Source organism: Loxodonta africana, chromosome 18 (genome assembly GCF_030014295.1).
Source record: "Loxodonta africana isolate mLoxAfr1 chromosome 18, mLoxAfr1.hap2, whole genome shotgun sequence".
Lineage (NCBI taxonomy): Eukaryota > Metazoa > Chordata > Mammalia > Proboscidea > Elephantidae > Loxodonta > Loxodonta africana.
The window spans coordinates 28,957,932-28,974,782 of NC_087359.1; the positions used below are offsets into that span (position 1 = coordinate 28,957,932).

At 41.3% G+C, this 16,851-nt stretch overlaps 1 protein-coding gene across 7 annotated transcripts in view; it reads right to left on the bottom strand.

Annotated features, from left to right (window-relative positions):
• Positions 1–12,463, bottom strand: part of TANC2 (tetratricopeptide repeat, ankyrin repeat and coiled-coil containing 2) — a 375,358-nt gene extending 362,895 nt beyond the window's left edge. For 4 of the 7 annotated variants that reach the window (XM_023553792.2, XM_064270957.1, XM_064270955.1 and 1 more), the window contains exon 1: positions 12,273–12,462. The gene's annotated coding sequence lies outside the window, so the exon portion shown is untranslated. Of the gene's footprint in view, positions 1–12,272 lie in introns of all 7 variants that reach the window. The other 3 variants (XM_023553793.2, XM_023553790.2, XM_023553789.2) reach the window with 2 other exon arrangements.
• Positions 12,464–16,851: the final 4,388 nt, after the last annotated feature.

Genomic DNA, 16,851 nt, shown 5'->3' on the forward strand with positions numbered 1-16,851 from the left:
ATACAGGGGAAGTCAGCACAACTGGACTAAACCAAAAGCTAAGAAGTTTCCTGAATAGAACCAAACACTTTGAGGGACACAGTAGCAAGGGCAGGGGTCTGGGGACCATGGCTTCCAGGGCCATCTAGGTCAAAAGGCATAACAAAGTTTATCAAGAAAACATTCTTATCCCACTTTGCTGAGTGGCATCTGGGGTCTTAATAGCAAGCAAGTGACCATCTAAAATGCATCAACTGGTCCCAGCCCACCTGGAGCAAAGGAGAATGAAGAACACCAAAGACACAAGGAAAATATTAGCCCAAGAGACAGAAAGGGTCACATAAGCCAGAGACTCCATCAGCCTGAGACCAAAAGAACTAGATGACTGCCCTGACACGAAACACAACAGAGGGTCTCTGATGGAGCAGGAGAAAAGTGGGGTGCAGAACTCAAATTCTAGTAAAAAGACCAGACTTAATGGTCTGACTGAGACTGGAGGGACCCCAGAAGACACGGCCCCCGGACTCTCTGTTAGCCCAGAACTGAAACCATTCCCAAAGCCAACTCTTCAGACAAAGATTAGACTGGACTATAAGACATAAAACGATACTTGTGAAGACAGTGCCCCTTAACTCAAGATGGGCAGCTCCTGTCCGGAGGTGAGACGAGAAGGCAAAAAGGGACAGGAGCTGGCTCAATGGACACAGGAAACCCAAGGTGGAAAGGAGGAGTGTGCTGTCACATTATAGGAAGTGCAACTAGGGTCACGTAACAATGTGTGTATAAATTTTTGTATGAGTAACTAACTTGAACTGTAAACTTTCATTTAAAGCACAAGGAAAAAAAAAAACCCACGGGCCAAGCATCCAAACAATTCATAGAACAGAAAATATACATGACCACATATATATGGATAGGTACTCAACTTTTCTAGAAATTAGGAAAAGGCAAATTAAAAAAGATGATTTTTGATCCAACAAGTTGACAAAATTAAAACCCATAACATTTACTGTAGATAAGGATGAAAAAGTAATAGGTTCTCTTACACAATTGGTGGCCATGTACACTGGAATAGGCATTTTAGGAAAAGGCACAATTTGGTAGTATATACCTTTTTTTTTTTTTAAGTACAGATACTCTCTGAGTCAGCAGCTTTACTTCTAGAAATCTACCCTAAACACACACACACACACACACACACACACACACACAATCCTACAAAGATGAGCACTACAAGTGCTGTTTGAGTTCAAAATAATGCAATAGTACTATATATATGGACCTGTAAAAAGACTCAAACATATTAGGAGACAAAAGCAAGATACAGAACACATGTAGTGTAATCCATTTATGTATAAGATACAAAATATGTATTTATATATGTACATTTACGCAACTACATAGAGAAAGATATGAAAGGTAACACCAAAAGATTAACTAAGGTCACCACTAGAGAAAAGCAGCCCTGGCGGCGCATTGGCTAAGCGTTCGGCTGCTGAAAGGTTGGCCAGTTTGAACCCACTCAGCATCTCCGTGGGAGAGACCTGGCGATCTGCTTCCATTAAAAAACTCAATGGGGTGGTTCTACTCTGTCACATGAGGTTGCTATCAGCTGGAATCAACTCAGCAACACCCAACAACAACCACCACCACCACTAGTGAGGCAAGTAGAATTTAAAAAGCAAGGGGGTTGTGAATGGAGACTTCTATTTTTTATAGAAAAAAAATTAACTCTAAAAAATGGTAAAACCTAAGAGTTTTCACAGTTAGTAAGTGAGAGCAGTAATTCAAACCCATTTTCATGATTCAAAAACTCATAAATTCATGTTCTTTCCATTATACAATGGGTCTTGCTATTGCAAAATTTCAAACGCTTCTTACAACTGAACAGCAGTATTGTCATCCTATAATATAGGAATATCTGCCTGAATGACAACCTCCAAAGAAAGTCTCTCTCCCTCCTTAAAGCTCTAACAAGAAGAGCTGAGATTCTCTGATGTTGAAGCAGGATTTGGGTATATGTAGCTGGTTGCTTGGCTGTTTATTTGTTTTAATAAGCCTTCACTCACCCTAATTCACAATCCCAGGAAGTCCTACAGGATTCCACGGAATATGAGCAGAAGTAAAATTCTAGAGTACAAAGAATACCCATTGAGCTTCCATGGCCTGATTAGCTTTGCCTTATCAAATTTCAGCAACTAGAGCTAGAAACTGTGAGACCCCAACAAAAGATTAGGAACAGAGGCATAAGAAAAGACCTCTTTCATTTAGGCATCAGGATTGGAGGAAGACTCATTAACAATCTACAATATGCAGAAGACACAACCTTGCCTACCAGAAATGAAGATGACTTGAAGCCCTTACTGATGAAGGTAAAAGATATAGCTTTCAGTATGGATTACACCTGAACGTTAAGAAAACAAAAATCCTCACAACCAAATAATCAACATCATGATAAATGCAGGAAAAAAAAAATGAAGTTGTCAATGATTTCATCTACTTGGATCAACAATCAACGCCCATGGAAGCAGCAGTCAAGAAAGCAAATGACATATTGCATTGGGCAAATGTGTTTAAAGTTTTAAAAAACAAAGATGTTAGTTTGATGACTAAAGTGCATCTGAGCCAAGCCACGGTCTTTTCGATTGCCTCATATGTATGTGAAAGTTGGACAGTGAAAAAAGAAAACAGGAGAAGAATTGACGCACTTTAATTGTGGTGTTGGCAAAGAACCCTGAATATATACCATGGACTGCGAGAAAAGTGAACAAATCAATCGTAGAAGAAATAAAACCAGAATGCTCCTTAACAGTGAGTACGGCAAGTTTGTCTTATTTATTTTGGACATGTCGTCAGGAAAGAGCAATGGCTAGAAAAGGACATCATGTTTGGTAAAGTAGAGGGTCAACAAAAATGAGGGAAACCCTCAATGAGATGGAGTGACACAATAACCACAATGGACTCAAACATATCAAAGATCATGAAGATGATGCAGGACCAGGCAATGTTTTGTTCTGTTATACGTAAAATTGCCATGAATGGGAGCCAATTCAACAGTGACTAACAACAGTAGCAAACCTACTCCCATTTCCCAGTTTAATAACTATAATCTACTTATAAGGCTGGATCCATAGGAAGTTTCCATGGCAATAAAAAACAGGTGCCATATTTCTTCAAGTTGTCAGTCTCTATAATGAGACATATCATCACTATGATAATGTCTGCATTATCAAGGAAAGCATCATAGCTACCTGTTCCAAAGTTATCTATTTGGAATAACAAAAGTTTTCCATTATTACTGCTTTCTACTTTCTGTGTCATTTAAAGTCAGGAAAGGTGTTGTCATGGTAGTATCCTTTCACCACACTTATTCTATCTGTATGCTGAACAAAGAACCCAAGAAATTGGACTACATGAAGAACACGGGATCAGGACTGGAGGAAGACTCATTAACAACCTGCGTTATGCAGATGACACAACCTTGTTTGCTGTCAGTAGGACTTGAAGCACTTAATGATGAAGATCAAAGACCACAGCCTTCAGTATGGATTACACCTCAACATAAAGAAAACAAAAATCCTCACAACTGGACCAATAAGCAACATCATGATGAATGGAAAAAAGATGGAAGTTGTCAAGGATTTTATTTTGCTTGGATCCACAATCAACACCCATGGAAGCAGCAGTCAAGAAATCAAAAGACGCACTGGGCAAATATGCTGCAAAAGACATCTTTAAAGTGTTGAAAAGCAAAGATGTCACCTTGAAGACTAAGGTGCACCAGATCCAAGCCATGGGGTTTTCAACTGCATCATATTGAATATACCAAGGACTGCCAAAAGAACAAATAAATCTGTCTTGGAAGAAGTACAACCAGAATGTTCCTTAGAAGCAAGGATGGCAAGACTACATCTCACACACTTTGGACATGTTATCAGGGGGGACCAGTCCCGGGAGAAGGACATCATGCCTGGTAGAGGGCCAGTGAAAAAGAGGAAGACCCTCAACAAGATGGATTGACAGAGTGGCTGCAACAATCGGATCAAGCATAACGACAATTGTGAGGATGGTGCAGGACCGGCCAGTGTTTTGTTCTATTGTACGTAGGATTGCTATGAGTCAGAACTGACTCAACGGCACCTAACAACAACAACTTTTCTCTGTGAATGCTGTGTCTGCAAAACTTGCTGATAATAATAGAAAGTAATCTATAAACCACTGCTTTCCTTTTCATACCTTTGCCCCCCGACCCCCCCCCCACCAAAAACACACATATTAAAAATGATCAACATTGTCCCTGGCCAGCGGAAATTTAGGAAACTGACAAACTTTAATACCACACTACATTTTTCCCAGAGGTAGAAGTCATAGAATTCTGAATTACAATGTTAACTTCTATTTTAGGAAAAATATAAAACGTCCACCTTCTACTGAAAAACTATAATAGCAGAAGTAACTACTTACACATAGTAGGTGGTCAATAAATATTTAAGTGAATGAATAAGTTAATAGACTGAATAAAAATCCCCTAGGTTTTGGGTTAGTTTTTCTAATAAAACTAATCCAGCTCAACTCTTACAGTACTATCTTACACACAAGGTGGGAGTCCCTGGGTAGCACAAACTGTTAACCACTCAACCGCTAATTGGAAGGGTTCAAGATTCAGACCAACAACCCAGAGGCACCTTGGAAGAAATGCCTGGTGATCTGCTTCTGAAAGATGCACAAGATGTCTGAACAGTAAACTAATGTACAAAATCAAGTTTATTTTTTTTTTAAAGTAACTTCACATAACAATGAAAAAAACTTGATTTTGTGTGTCTTTTAAAAGCAGATCGCCAGGCCTTTCTTCCGAGATGTCTCTGGGTGGGTCTGAACCTCAAACCTTCCAGATATTCCAGATATTGGGAGACTGGGACCTGAACAAAAAAAGAAAAATATTCTCATTCATGCTGTGCTCTAAACTACTCCACTTAGGATATCTATTCTTTAAAAAAAAAAAAAATAAAAAAGAATAGACTCTAATAACACTTTATCATAAACTTCTTCATAGTTACATATAATATGGGTATCATAAGGAGGTACAGTTGGGTCCTATCATATACATCAGTACTAGAACAAAGTGGCCAATCTTTTCTCAATAAATAAACATAAGCAATTACTCCCTTCAAAGGCCTTCAACAGACATAGCTGGTGTATCTCCAACTCATTACATTAACACTTAATGGACACAGACTATATAATAGACCAAGGACTGACAAACTTTTTCTGTAAAAGGCCAAATAGCAAATATTTAGGCTTTGTAGGCCATATGGTCATCTTGTTGCAACTATTAAACTCTGCCATTGTACCCGAAAAGAGCCATAGCAAATAAACAAATGAGCAAGGCTATGTTCCAATAAAGCTTTATTTACGGACACTGAAATTTGAATTTTATATAATTTTCACATGTCACAAAGTATTATTCTTCTCTTGATTTTTTTTTCAAACATTTACAAATGTAAAAACCTTTCTTAGCTTGCAGGTCATACAAAAATAGATGGTGGGTTGTATTTAACCCATGGCTGTAATTTACCAACCCCTGTAATATATAATGAAAATAATTCATGTTTGTATAATATTTTGAAAGTTAAAAATGCTCTCAAATATATTCTTTCATTAAATTCCCACAACACTAGGAAGCATAAATGATTACTTTGACTTTACATTTGAGGAAACTGAAACCTGAGTAATTAAGTGACTGGCTAAAGTTTACACAGAGAAAGGGACGGGCAGCAACCTAGTAGGTAGTGAGCCTCCTAATCTTCCTCTCCTCATCCCCAGAAACCTAAAAAAGATAAGTTTTAAAAAGCAAAGATGTCACTTTGATGACTAAGGTGCATCTGACTCAAGCCATGGTCTTTTCAGTCACCTCATACGTATGCGAAAGCTGGACAACGAAAAAAGAAGACAGAAGAATTGATGGATTTTAATTGCAGTGCTGGCGAAGAATACTGAATATACACCATGGACTGCCAAAAGAACGAACAAATCAGTCTTAGAAGAAATAAAACCCAAAGAAAAAAGAACAAAAAAAAACTGAACAAAATCTGGTTCATCTTTTGGGTCAGTTTTAATTACAGTCCAGGATTACTCTGAATGATATTTTAGATGGTATATGTATATATCTATATTTCTCTACGTACCTCCTGATACCTGAAGTTTCCTCTAACTCACTAACAGATGAGGTTTCAAAGGCATAACCGATAGAGTTTTCAACAATCTTTACTCAATAAATAAAGAGCACATATTATGTACTAACTATACTGATGTAAACAGCCCTGGTGGTGCAGTGGTTAAAGCACTCAGCTGCTAACCAAAAGGTTCACAGTTCGAATCCACCAGCCACTCCATGGGAGAGAGATGTGGCAGTCTACTCCTGTAAAGATTTAAAGCCTTGGAAAACCCATGGGGCAGCTCTACTCTGTTCAATAGGGTTGCTATGAGTTGGAATCAACTGGATGGCAGTGGGTTCGGGTTTTTTTAGGTTATACTGATGCTAAAAATAAAAGATGAAAAGCCATAGTGCCTGCTTTCAAGGAGCTCACAGGCTAATGATGAGACAGACATAATTAAAATATGATGTGATAACTATGATAATGTTCATTTTTACCAGATGAATGGGAGAATAAGGAATGGCATGTCCAAGTCCACCTTGGGGAGTAAGCAAAACCTTCACTCAAGGACCAAGACATAAAGGCTGAGTACCAGTTTGCCCTGAGAACAAAGGAGAGGCGAAGAGTATTCTATGCAGAGGGAATTCCATATATAAAGGCATGGGCAGGTAAGAGAATATTACATATTCAAGGGACCACAAGTAGTTCAGTACTGTGTGAAGTATAACTCTGAAGAAGAAAGTGGCAGGCAATGAGTCTAAAGAGTAAGTAGGGATCAGATCATGAAGACCTTCTATACTTTGCTAACAAGTTTTTATTTTATCCATTAAGTAATGAGAAGCCACTGGAAGATTCTGAAGAAAAGAGTGCCAATGGTCAGACGATTGTGTTAGAAAGATCACTCTGGCAGCAATATGGAGATATCCATAAATTTGATATAAGCAGTAAAAATGTCTACTGGGCAACTGGATTCTTAAAAAAACACACCAACCCGATCATCCACTGTAATGCAACTACTCAGTTTACATGACTGACATGAGAAACCCCCAAGTTCTGATAAACAGTAATATCAGAGGTGGTATATATCACATGATTTGTCATGAGTCAGCAACTAACAACATACATCATGCACTACATAAAGGCAGAAAGGGCATGATTAAGAGTAACATCAGATTAATTCTTTTGCCTCTTAAACTTAGTCATGTTTACTTTCAACTACTCAAGTGCAAACATAAACTGAACACAAGATATTTTCATAATGTGTGGCCCTACAAAAGCAACTTATCTGACACTTACAACATCCACAGGCACAGCTTTCACATGATTCGTAAAGGTTTTTTTTTTTTTTTTTTTAATAAAATACACCACATCAATTGGTCTCAACCCACCTGGAGCAAACGATAATGAAGAACACCAAAGACACAAGATAACCATGAGCCCAAGAAACAGAAGGAGCCACATAAACCAGAGACTACACCACCCTGAGACCAGAAGAACTAGATGGTACCCAGCTACAACTGAGGACTGCCCTGACAGGGAACACAACAGAGAACCCCTGAGGGAACAGGAGAGCAGTGGGATGCAGATCCCAAATTCTTGTAAAAAGACCAGACTTAATGGTCCGACTGAGACTAGAAGGACCCCAGAGGTATGGTCCCCAGACCTTCTGTTAGCCCAAGACAGGAACCATTCCCAGAACCAACTCTTCAGACAGGGATTGGACTGGACTATGGGATAGAAAATGATACTGGTGAAGAGTGAGCTCCTTGGATGAAGTAGACACATGAGACTATGTGAGCAGCTCCTGTCTGGAGAAGAGATGAGAGGGCAGGGGTAGCAGAAGCTGGCTGAATGGATACAAAAACACAGGGTGGAGGGAAGGAGTGTGCTGTCTCATTAGAAGGAGAGCAACTAGGAACATACAGCAAGGTATATATAAGTTTTCGTAGGGAAGAGTGACTTGGTTTGTAAACTTTCACTTAAAGCACACAAAAAATTAAAAAACAAAACAAAATACATCACAATTTTTTTCCAGAAATAATTGCAGTACTGTAATTACTTATTTAGAGCTTTCTGGAATAAGACAGTTCCCTACCAGAAACTTTTTTCACTTGCTGCATCCTCAACTTGCTTTAGCCTTTTAAAACTGAGGCCCAAACTTCTTGTTCTTCAACTATATTACCTTGAATCTTAAATACTCAAAGTAAAACATCCTCTTTAAAAAAAAAAAAAAAGAACCATTATGTGAGAAAATACAGCTCTAAGTCTTTTAGCGCTTCTTTTAACCTATTCCTCTCCAGAGATTTTTCAAAAGGCTCATTAGGGATATGTACTCTCCATCACTACATATACTTTCCTTCGCATCTTTTCCTTTTTTTTTTTTAAATTGTGAATAATCTCCATCTAATACAAGTTACTACAAAAGATACTGTTCAAATAAACCAGTTGACAGTCAGTTTTCAGGGTATTACAACAAAGTCTAAACTTTTTATTTGTAATACAGCCAGAATGCTCCTTAGAAGCAAAGATGGCAAAACTTCATCTCACATACTTTGGACATGTTATTAGGAGGATCAGTCCCTGGAGAAGGACATCATTCTTGGTAAAGTAGAAGGTCAGCGAAAGAGAGGACAACCCTCAACAAGATGAGCTGACACGGTGGCAGCAACAAGGGGCTCAAACATAGCAACGATTGTGAAGACGGCAAAGGACCCGGCAATGTCTTGTTCTGTTGTATACAGGGTTGCTATAAGTCAGAACCAAGTCGACGGCACTTAACAACAACGACATCTATACAGTGCCTTTTCTCCAAATAATAGTAGTATTTGATGACTAGAGGCACATTAACTAGATATGACAATGCTGAGCCTCAACTCATTCACAGAGAAAAAAAGAAATACCCAAATAAACTAGCTGCCAAACCGTTTTACAGTTGTTACCTTGATCAGACCAGTGCATGAATATTAAATGGCTATCTGCAACAGCTTGTTTTAGCTCTTTGAAATGAAATCTAGGTTTATCACATGGGGTCGTCATGAGTCAGAATCAACTCAACAGCAACTAACAACAACATCATCATCAGTAAAAATATTCCAGCTAATATACGTGATTCTGTGTAAGTACCCAAATCCAAAACCCACAGCAAATGAGTTGATTTTAACTCAGCAATCTTGCAGAACAGCAGAATTGCCCCATAGGGTTTCCAAAGCTGTAAATCTTTACAGGATGCAGACTGTCACATCTTTCTTCTGCAGAGTGGCTGGTGGGTGTGAACCACCAACCTTTAGGTTAGCAGCCAAGTGCTTAACCACTGTACCACCAGGGTTCCTTGGGTAAGTACAATCCAATATAATTCAACTAGTGTGCCCGAACAGTGTGTCTCAGAAGTTCAATTTTAATTCTATTGTAATAGGATATGAGAAGAGAATTTTGATGCATTTCTTTCAGGCATGCTTGTTCTACCATATATTTAATATATATCAACTATTCCAATTGTCCCCTTTTGGAACTACTCAATTGGTATACTTACTCCATTCTAGGGTCTACTTCCTTCTCCATTCAAAATAATGCACACAGAGTCATTCAGAAAATACTGAAAGAGCAAAGATACTTATGGGGGAAGGGGGAGGTAAAGAGACCTAGTATGGGACAGTCGAGTCAATGACGGAAAGGTAAATAATCCACTAATATTTAACAGTGTTAGTAAATCTTTATTTACAATAAAGATGCAAACCAAAGTAAGTTTTATAAATGAAGTATACTAAAATGAACTACAAATCAACACAAATACAGGGCATGATCTGAGACTATGATAATTTTTTAAATATACTAAATTTTATAAGCATATATCATGAATAAGTTTTAGCCCTAATCATTAGATTTTATTGAATTCTTATATTAACAAATGTATATATGTTATATATACATGTACATATTTGTATGTTTGGCTACATGAGATATATGATTCACAACCTAATAAGTAAAGTTTTTGTTGAAAAGAATAGCAGAAGCCGTTTGGCTAAAAGAAGAAAACAATTGTTTAAAAAAGTGTGGCAGGTAATGTTCTATTTCTTAAGCTGGGTGGAAAGTATATGAGTGTTTGCTCTCCTGGACTGGCAAAGACTAGGTACAATATAAGTGTGAGTTATCACTACTAGTAACAATACTGTACCATCTTCCTGAACATACTGAAAACATTCTTAGCAATTTGAATTAATGACTAAAATTAGATACCACTAAAAACAGACGTCAAATCTGAAATGTGAGTTGAAGGCCTGCAATTCTGAAGAGAATACAGATAACAGGTGATTAATAAATCTATATAACCAGTCTATCAAATCTGAGAAGAGCAGTTCTCAGAAGTGTAGCTATCATTTTCTTCCCTTACACAAGGGGGCAGTGATAACAAGAAAAGAGCGGGGCTGTGACACCTCTTCCTACAGACAGTAGGGGGTGGCAGTACATATGGCTTACAGTCAGAACAAAACAGGAAGACCCAACAGAACTGTTCTTTATTCTCCTCTGGCCCTCTCCTCTCTTCTTTAGTCTCAACAGAGCCTCAAGGTGAGGGACATGGGACTAAAATCCAAAATTAATCACCAACGAAAATTCAGTTTTGCCTTTGAATCAAAAAATTATTTGATGGGCGAATTTGGAACCCGGAGGAAGTCAATCAGTATGATTTTCAGATTATCTGGCAAATTATTATAGTATAGAACAATATGCAGGCAAGTAATTCAATTTCTCTGCAAGAATAACAAAAACACTAAAACCTCATCAATAATGAAATATATCCTAGTGAATACATCCAGATATTTTTCCTTTTGTTTCATAGTATATAGACACTCGTTATATGTACACTACGAGATATATTAAGTAGCTCATCAAGCCGTCTTTTGTTACTTTTGAAATTCCAGATGTTCTGACAATCCTCTCAAAACACAGATATGTTCAAATGGAAGTCACAGTGTTTTGCACCATGTAGATTATTTCACGTGTGTGTACATATATATAATTTAATATTTTATTTTTGCACTCACATTCCTAAGATGATCCTTCTACCTAGGAAATGCAAGAAAAGCTCCACTGACAGTATCCATGTTGCTGCTTTTTATGCCACATTTGCTGTATTCATTTTTTTTTTTTATTTCGCCATCCCAACACCAAGAACATGCAAGAATATTTCACTACTGTCATTCTCTATAATTAACCATTGCGATAGCTTTTGCCTCCAACCTCTCAAAATGACTGAAAATTTATCCCTTTTGTTCACCATATTGTTTTGTTTTCCTCATTCCAGATATCTTCACCTGTGTGAAAATGGAGAAAGGGGCATGTACGAAAAATATTTCCCTTTTGCTTAATGATCTTGAACTCATAATTACTCTCAAGGTATTATTATTTTTCTTTTCCTGAAGAGGAGCAGAGAGGAAGAAAAGCAGAGACACCCAAAACACCAAATCTTCTTCCTAATATTAATTATCATTGTTTATGCTTTCCGAAAATCATTTGAAACATTCCACACCTGAAACAGAAAAGCTACAATTGTAAACCGCGAAACCTGGCGTTATTTTAGTCCTCCTTTTTCTTTCCCATCTCACAACCAGAAGCAATTTCTCTGTCTCACAAATAGCTTATCATAGCTCCTCTCGATTTCCTGTGGCAAAATATCTAGCAATGAACCCTACTGATCTTTCATTATACTACACCTCCTTCTCTCTCAGAGGGATTATTAATGCCACTAATAACATTCCCATCGTGAATTTCCCAGCCACACCAGCCAACCTGTCCTGTGCCTCACCTGGCACATTTCAACTACTTTGATGCTACATTCTGGGGGCACATTTGGCAACTCGTTCTGCACCACGTTCAGTAATCTGCCTCGCATCTCCTCCCGGGTCCCCGTCATCCAGAGGCTCTCCTGGTACCAAATTCCACGACACCTTCGGTGACACCGAAGTGACCGGCTCCAGACCCATCTGAAACCACCCTTAATGCCACCTTCAGAGTCAACCTTCCCCACGCCCTGGACACCGGAGCCACTTCGCTGCCCATGCTCCCATTTCCCTGCTCGCCCCGCCCCACTCCCTGAATTTGAGGTGCTGGAGGTGAACGTCCCTGCTCCCCCGGGTCTCTTACCTGCCGCGCGGAGGGGCTCGCTGCACGTCGGTGTCCAGCCCCCACCCCCGGGGTCTCCTGTGAGGAGCGCGGCCGCCCGCCGGCGCCGCCCGTGATTCCCAGAACACCTCGCTGCGCTCGGACGCCCCTCGGCGGGTCTGCACCCCGGAAAGGCGCGGCAGGGCCTCCCGTGCGGCGAGTGCAGCCCGCAGCGTCCTCCTGTCAGCGGCGGCGCGGAGGCAGGTTCTCTCCCCTCAGCTCGCCGCGGCGGCGGCCGCGGGCGCCTCGCTCCTCCTCGCGCGCCGCGCAGCCGGGAGGTGAGCGAGGGGGATGGGCGCGGGGGCGGGGCCGCCCGGAGGAGGCGCGGAGGGCGCGGCGGGAGGCAGCGCCGGGGGCCCTGGGCCGGCCTCGACGCGCTCGCAGCTTCCCCGCCGGCCGGGCGGCTCGCGCGAGGCAGCTGTGCCAGCGAGCCCCGCCGGAACAGCGCGCTGCGCCCCGCGCCCGGACGGCCGCTCGCTAGCGCCGCCGCCGCGCCGGGGGCGTCGCACCCTCGGAGGCCGCCCGCAGCCCCGCCCCCTCCGGGCCGGGGTGGGGAGGAGCGCGAGCGCGGAGGCAGCGAGCGTGCGTGGGGGCGCGTGCGTGGTGCAGCGCGCGCGCCCCCGCCCCAGCTGAGGGGTGGGGAGCTGCTGGAGGAGAGGGTGGAGACGGAAACCTGGGTGTGGAGATACTGGGCCGTGCCTCTACCGTTCCACGATGTCTTGGCATTTCTCGTTTCCTCAGGGGTCTTTGACTGGTGAGGTCGATCGCATTTGAGGGAGAAGGGGCTCCTCCCTTCAATAGAGACAAGGCCCCTACATGATTAGGCTCCGCCCACAGGGGTGATGTCACTCTCGAGGTGGCTGCTGCTGTCACGTGCGACCACTTCAAGGCCTGTCTTCCCGCTTTGATGGCCAGAACGTTCCTCTAGATTTCCCCTACTTCAGCCCCTTTAGGCTCATATCACCCCTACAGCCCTACAAGTGTCAGTCATTTTGTCCCAGATTCTCAACTGTGATCTGTAGACAGATTCAAAATGCCACTGTTGGGTGTGGTGGGAATCAGAATGAGTTACCAAACCAGCAAGGGGAGTGGGAGGTGAGGTAGACAGGAGGAATAATGGAGAGGGAGGAGGGAGACTGTTAATCTAGAACGATTGCTGAAAATTCAGCAACCACAGCTTGAAAGCCTGAAGTAAGGTTGTGAGGTTCCTTGTGTCACTGCCAAGTTGGATAAGACGTAATGTGGTTTTAAGAGCTAGTCTGCAAGGCACGGAGAGCCACCCCATTAAGGCTTCATTGAAGGATATTAGGTCATATTCCCCCAGTACCCTCCGTCTGAGTCTTCTTCCCATTTATTATTCTTTTCCCTTGTATCATAAAACAGCAAGTCAACTGTAGAAGATATTTGGGACATAAATTTTTTGTGTGCTGTGAGATGATGCAAAGCAATCACTTTTACATTCTCTGCCTGGCCAGTCTTCCCCTCCAGAACTGGAGACGACCTTTCATGGCTATCACTGCCTAATGAGAGACCATAATTGGTAATAAAACCAAAAAACCAAACCTGTTGCCCTCTGGTAGATTCTGACTCATAGAGACCCTGTAGCACAGAGTAGAACTGCCTCCTAGGGTCTCCAAGGAGCAGCTGGTGGATTCGAACTGCAGCTGAGCTCTTAACCACTATGCCACCAGAGCTCCTGATCCGTAATACTCCACCCACTGCCATCCAGTCGATTCCAACTCATAGCGACCCAGTAGGGTTTCCAAGGCTATAAATCTCTGGGGAAGCAGACTGCCACACCTTTTTCCCTGTGGAGCCACTGGCGGTTTCTAACTGCCAACCTTTTGTTAGTGGTTGAGAGCTTTAACCACTTGCACTACCAGGGCTCCTTCTTGATTGGTAATTGTCGCGCTGACTTACATCAATCAAGGAACCTGTGTCTGTGGGGCTTCTAAGGTAAAGCGGTTGGTTGGCTTGAATCAACCCCCTCCAGGAGCACTTGATCCAGGAGTTTGAGTTTGTTTTGTTTTAATTAGTATTAATTTCAGAATATGAGAAACTGAATATGAAGCCACATCCAATTATTGGTCTCTACAGTGAGTGCTTCAAAAATTAGAGCTAGAGAAGCTTTGAATACTACAGCTAAAATGATAAGGTGAAGGACTGGTATATGGAATCTTTGGTTGGTAACTCTGTCTTAGTTATCTAGTGCTGCTAGAAATACCACAAGTGGGTTTCTTTAACAAAGAGAAGTTTATTTTCTCACTAATGTAGGCTAAAAGTCCAAATTCAGGGGTGTCAGCTCCAGGGGAAGGCTTTCTCTCTCTGTTGGCCTTCTCATCAATCTTGCCCCAGACTAGGGGCTTCTCTGCACACCCCAGGTCCAAAGGACGGACTCAGCTCCCAGAACTGCTTTCTTGATGGTATGAGGTCCCCCTGTCTCTCTGCTTGCTTCTTTCTTTTATATGTCAAGAGATTGCCTCAAGACACAATCCAATCTTGTAGATTGAGTCCTACGTCACTAACACAACTGTGCCCATCCTCCCTCATTAACGTCATAGAGGCAGGATTTACAACACAGGAAAATCACACAATACTGAGAATCATGGCCCAGCCAAATTGATACACACATTTTTGGAGGGACGTAATTCAATCCATGACAAACTCCAAAAAGATTAATCTAACTAAAACTCAGCTATGGTGATAACAGCAGAGCAGTGTCTGCTTATGGAGGACTGAGGGGGCGGGAAGGAGCCTTCTGGGTTGCTGGAAATGTTCAGTAATTTGATCTGGTAAGTGGTTACAAGGGTGTGTATATACATATGCAAAAAGATGTGTGCACTTTACTGTATCTCAATTATGAAAGTTTTTAAAAATCACATACACACAAATCTAGAGGCATTATAATGTCATCATCGTGAGTCAGAAAATCTGGGTTTGAATCAGTGCCATGCACCTCTTACCTAGAACTGTGTGACCTTAAAAGCAAGTCTCTCTGAACCTTCTTTTCATCATCTATCCAGTGTGGATGATGATACTTAAAGGATGGTTGTAAAGATCAAATGGAATTTTGTTTGGAAAATACTTAGAACAGAGCCTGGTATATAATAAGTGCTCAGGAAACAGTAGCTATTATTATGTTATTTTTACATTCAAAACTATTTTATTCTCCCCTGGCCTTTTTTCCCCCAAAGATTACTTTGTATCTAAACCTTTCCCTGTGAATTTCACTGAGGCTAATAACATTCTTGCCTTGGCTGTCAGAGGTGTAATGCATTGGGTTTCAAACTAGTTCAGGTACCAACACCTAGAAATCATGGTGCTCACTGTGAAACATCGTGAAATATTGATAGATTTAATTCTGCCATGTGGACTTGACACACTTTTACCAGCAGTAAACATGGCTATATTATGTTTATGCAGATCTCCACGAGTAAAAACATGTTTTTAAGAAGTCACATGTCTGAGCTTTTCATTTAAAATTTGTTTGCAACTTTTGCCAAAGTCCAACCAAAAAAAAATCCATTGCTGTCAAGTCGATTCCGACTCACAGCAACCCCATAGGACAGAATAGAACTGTCCCGTATGGTTTCGAAGAAGCAGCTGGTGGATTCGAACTGCCAACATTTTGGTGAGCAGCCAAGTTCTTAACCACTGTGTACCAGGGCTCCTTTCCCCAGGTAGGAAGTACCAAAAGCTTAGTAACAATGCATAAAAGGAAAGTCCATTTTTCCTGGAAATTAGAGCTCTTTATCAGATTTTCCTACAGTAAGCCAGAATAGCTGTGACCCACGGGGTCTCTCATTCTGATAAAGTGGGTAACTCTGACTCACTGTTTTCATTATGCTTCCAAAGATCAGCCCCTGTGTCTTTTGGCTGACCTTTCCCAAATCCCATTTTCACACTGGGCAGTGCCGGTAGGTACTCACTGGAGTGATCTCCTGGCTTCACTGCTTTGATCATCCAAAATGCTTCTACTCAGCCATTTCTCTTCCACATAGTTCTACTATCAACTCTTGCAATTTGCTGCCACACTTTAATTCATGAAAGAAACAATCTGACCCTGGCAGAGGTGCAGGTGGGGTACAGTAGGGTCAGAAAGCAGTGTTGTGAAGAGTTGCCACCTCCCGTTAATTCCTCTCCCTGATTTCCTCTTCTGTGGCTATTACCCAAATTCCAAGAATGCTAGTTTTTCTACATACTAAGAATCCATTCTGGTCAAGGTAATAATTTAGTCTATAACTTAAACTTGGAAAAATACGTCATATAAGAGGGATCTACAAATAATTGTCCGTAAAGTAGTCCCTCATTACTCTATGCCTCTCAGGTTTACATTTTCAGTATCACGTATGCTATCCCAAATGCTCCTTCTCAGTACGGTACTCACTTCTGCACACGTTTTCCCTTGGCACTTCTATGTCTGTAAAGTAAACCATCAGGCTTACCTTGTACCCTTTTCCCTCAACTCTTGCCCTGTTGAATAGAGTAATAACACCCATCACTGACTGATTACCTACTAGCTAAAAGCACTTTACTAAATGCCTTATATATGTGCTACCTC